General features: G+C 36.6%; 1 non-coding gene across 1 annotated transcript; it reads left to right on the top strand.

Moving 5' to 3' along the window:
- The first annotated feature begins 4,375 nt into the window (after window positions 1–4,375).
- On the top strand, window positions 4,376–4,499 carry LOC111756892 (small nucleolar RNA SNORA18). Its single transcript, XR_002791278.1, has one exon. It is a non-coding gene; the product is annotated as a small nucleolar RNA SNORA18 (small nucleolar RNA).
- Window positions 4,500–4,932: the final 433 nt, after the last annotated feature.

Raw genomic sequence — 4,932 nt, 5'->3', positions numbered from 1 at the left:
AAAGATAGTTATTAGTAATATTGTCATTCTGTACTAAGCTCATTACCCTAGTAACCAAGCACCAACCACATAGTTATAAATTAACTGACCGCATCGTTCTGCTGTTCTGTAATGCGTCATCCCCCCCCACCTTAGTGACCTGTGTGCTATGTCAACTTTTGTTCCCCTTGTAAGAGACAAATGATGATGTGTCAACCATTGTTCCCTTCATGAGAGACAAATGTTCCTGGAATTGGCAAACCAAAGGCTATGAATTGGCTAACCACCCACTGTGAAATGCCTCTGACCTCAAGCAAAGGGGAACAAAGGCCTACCTTATTTCTGTTTCTCATCACTATGTACTTAATGATCAATGAGCTAATCATAAATGAACTATAAAAATCAGTCTAACTCAGTTGCACAGCTTTGCAAATTCCATCTGCACTGTGTCTCTGGGCCAGCTAAAATAAAAGCGCTTCTTTTAAAAAAAACATCTTGCCCCGTTTGTCATCTTGGGGTCTTGCCCCATTTTTCATCATGGGGCCCTGTTTTTTGAGTCGAGTACAATAATACCCATGTTTATTTTTTAGGAGCCTTTCTATTTATGAATTACTGTCTTTAATAATTTTATGTTTGATTATATTAAACAATACGTACTTAACAGGAAAATAAAGATCAATAAAATACTAAATTTTTAGGCTGAGGATTTAGCTCAGTGACATAAGTGCCTGCCTGGCAATCGTGAGGTCATAAGTTGATCCCCAGTACCAATAAATAAATAAATACATTTTTAATATGTAATGAGTATTTAGAATAAACACCAACATTTTCAATATCAACTATTTACTTGCTTACAGAATCTAAAAAATAACAGCAGAAATAAATTCTCATGAAATGAAATACAATGAAAATACAAACAAAACTTTAGTATAGAAATGATGTTTACTTGAATTATCACATGTTAGGCAGTCTTACACATGAAAACAGTAGGTCTCACACCCAAATATTGCTTATGATGACAGCACGTGTGTTTTGTTTTCCTATCTTTTTGGTCAGGTCATACTTGTTACCTCCCTTGTCTTCCTGTCTTGTCAGGAGGTTCCTATAATATAATGTGCACTTACAAGGAAAATCAAATATCAACAAAATAAGATAGCAGATATATAATAGGTGTTTAAGATAAACAATATTTTCTACATTGACTGTTTCATTACTAAATCTAAAAAATAACAGCAGAAATAAATTCCTATGTGAATAAAAAGAAAACACAAAGCCCTACCACAAAAACAATCTTTACTTGAATTATCACCTAATGCAGTTTTTACACATGAGAACATAGTGTTCCATACACGAGTATCACTGACACTGACAGCACATGTGTTTTGCTTTCCTGTATATTTTGCTAGGACATTTTGCTGGTCTTCCTGTTTCCTCAGGAGGTTCTTGTGATGTTTCATCTGTCTGTTACAGTCTCCTCCAGAATTCTTTTGCAGAGTTCTTTGGGCAAATGCATACTGTTCATCTTCTGTTGTAATTGATCATTTATCAATTCTAGTTTCAGTCCTCTAAGAAAAATTCTATGTAGTATTTTGTGCTTGTTATTTTCTTTGTAAACTATGAAACTATTTGTGCCTGACATGTTTAGGATTGAGTAAAACATAACCATGGGCCAATGCTTTGTGTTTTGAGTGACATCACAGTTGCTGCATAACTGGTCAGCAATATCTACTCTGTCTTTCATTTGGTTGTAATTTCTAGCTTCATTTATTATTATTATTTTTAAATTTTTTTAGTTTGTTTGTTACTATGTAGTCCAGGCTAGCCTAGAACTCACTATGTAACACAGGCTGACCTTGAACTCACAGGCTCCTCCTGCTTTAGCTTCTTGAGTGCTAGGATTGCAGGGGTGCACTACCACACTGGGCTTCACTACCAATCTTATCATCACGTGTAATGTTGATAGTATCTATAATACTTTTTCTTTACCATATAAGAGGGCAGTGTTATGTCTCTCTGAAATCCAAAGGCTGTACTTTACATTTGTCTATTACGAACTTGCAACATTTTTTTTCAAGCTTCAGCTTTGTTTTTCAGTTTTGTTCTTGCAAAGAGCTCCTATTCTGTCAACTGGTATTACTGTAGCAAATGTAACATAAATGGGTAACCAGAGAACCAATTGTTGAAGATGGCCTTTGGGTTACTTTTTGATATAGGAGCAATATCTGTTCACAATGTCATATGGCTTATTACTGCATGAACAAAGACCTGATGGCTGAGTTCCAGGATAAATTTACAAACTCAAGATGTAAAATATTTTCATATATAACAGGGCATACATTTTTTTGTAATATATTTGGAAGGTTTATTTGACATATATTGCCAAAAGCTTCAATAATCACAGAATGATACAAGTTGTTCATCAGCTGTCATCTATTTGGACGTTGTATAAATTGCTCAACATTTTGAAACAGCTTTCATAAAATGAGCAAATAGTGCTAAATTGTTGGATTTTTTTTTCTTGGTAGGACTTTTTGTTATCAAAATGTAGGCAATTTTGAAGGAAACCAAATCTCTTGCGTATCATTATTGTTCTAAAACTCTCAACAGCCCATCTGTCACTTTTGCATAAATACTTAGATTCTAATGATTAGGAGGATAAAGTCCTGCTATGAAGACTTTTAGTTCAGATAGTGAGGTGTGATAATAAATATATTTTTGAGTATTACTATTGACGTGTATACAATGTTCTACTTGTATTTCCTTATTAATGTATTTCAAAGCACATTGCTGCACATTATGTTACAATTTCCAACATTGAATCAAAGTGTTGGCATTCTACCCAATAGGTCCTGGCAAGAACCTAATAACATTTTCTGACACCTAGTTCTAGTGTTGAATCATTCAGGTATATATGACCATCTTGTAGCATTTTGGCTAATCAAATATTTATTAACACTACTGTTTCTTCCTCATCTGAATCCGGTTCTTCATTCTGTACTTCTCTACCTGTCCTATCTTGCTCCATTTCACTGTCACAATTTCTTTGATTTACATGATCCAAGTCATCATCAGTAGCTGAATCAACCTCCTGCCCAAGTTGTAAAAGTGGATTTTCATGCAACATTTCACTGAATTGGCATAATTTTACAAGAAAAATCAAAGGACAACATTGAATAGAACAAATTATAGTTTTGTTCTCTTTTATTCTCTTTAAAATAAAAAATTTTAAAAAATTATAAACATACATAAATGTAACATGGCACATAACATAGGTAAAACTGACCCGTTGACACTTTGGCACATGGTTATACACTTTGCCATTTATTGTATGAAGTAAGTAAACACAGTGCTTCTAATACTCCCCCAGCACAGCTACTGGGGTGCACAACTGGTGTCTTAGTTACTTTTTACTGGTTGCTGAGACAAAATACCTGATGCCCAAATTGGGAAAGGAAAGGTTTATTTCTTACAGTTTTTGGAGATTTCAGTCCATACTCAGTTGGCTCCAAGACAGGGTGGCATGGTGGGGCCGCAGTTCACGGTGGCTGCAAACAGCAAGGCAGAAACCAGAAAGAGAGTGAGACACACCATCTTCCTGCCATTACATTATATGCTGGCTCCACTCCTAGGCAGGTGTAGCGCTGACACCATCAATCCAAGCACTAGACAATGAGCCAGTCACAAATGCACAATGGAAGCACATGAGGCCTGGGGGCCACCGACATAAACCATGACAACTGGCTACCATTATGCTAAAATGCATATTTTCATAGAAAAGTATAGTATGGGCATCTGGTACCCACCATAATGCCCCTGGGGGAGCAATGGTGCACTCAGACAGGGCTGTTGCTAGTGGAGAAGAAAATGGCATGATGCTTGGGGCTAAGAATTTCTAGGGTGTTTCTCAGTGGGCCTTCCGGAGTGTGCTTGACAACATGATTGAAGGGTGATGAGTCATAGCTGTATGTACCTCACATGTCCTTTCTCATAATTCACTCTGCTATGATTAGATAACGTGATTCAGTTCACAGGCATGAACCCTCAATGAATTCCAAGGCAGACGGGTTACTGTAGGGTACATAGTGCAATCTGGCACACAAGCCTCAAATCTCTACCTCCAGGTAGTGGGCCTCAAGACAAGGGCTGGGATTGCCCAGGTTCAGGTAAGTAAGTGGAGGGGCTGGTCCTGTAACCCCAAATGTACTCTGCGTATTAGGTATACCTGAATGCTTACATGTTTATGCAGATATTTTGCCTTCATTTTCTCCCTTTTAGTTATCATTGAGGCATTGTATTCAACATTTTAAGCTAGATATACATATATATTGAGGCACCTATTGTTCAGAAAATAGTCAGGAATGTTACAAATATTTTTATGTAAAAATATTGAGAGTATCTTGAGGTCAATCTCGATGGAGCTTCTGTAGTACGTCGCTGGAAACACCTCGTAGAGTAACACTGGTTTTGCTCTGCTCACAGGTCTACTTCTTAGGCCTGTGATAAAGCACTACATGACAGCAAAAAGAATGAAAACTAATACTTTTTCTTTTAACTTTAGATATTTTGCATGTCCTAGAGCTCTGCACTACTCTGAATAGCTTAGGAAATGAATATGAATTCATGCATGTGTTAGAGAAAGTGTCAGCAAGGCGGCAGATCCATCTACCATAAATACTCCTAAAATACAGATTGCCCGCAGAAATTGGATGATAAGATCCCAGGAGTTCTGAAGTTGTCACTGTCCATAATTCAACTGGACATAAAAGAATGGTGGACAGATGGAATGAGTGGATTAAGCAGCAAATCCCTTTAAAGGGGGCTATCTTGAAGATGACAATTCACTGAGTGACCTTAAGGAATATTACAGAAATCACCTGAAATTTCTTAAATAAAAATGTATTTAATGTCCAATGGCATATTTACTTAGAAACCCTTTATACATGTGGAAAGTCA

Source organism: Cavia porcellus, unplaced genomic scaffold (genome assembly GCF_034190915.1).
Source record: "Cavia porcellus strain 051 isolate PalLab524CR breed Dunkin Hartley unplaced genomic scaffold, mCavPor4.1 scaffold_2, whole genome shotgun sequence".
NCBI classification, from domain to species: domain Eukaryota; kingdom Metazoa; phylum Chordata; class Mammalia; order Rodentia; family Caviidae; genus Cavia; species Cavia porcellus.
The sequence above is the reverse complement of the archived record's forward strand: the minus strand, read 5'-3'. Positions and strand labels throughout refer to the sequence as shown.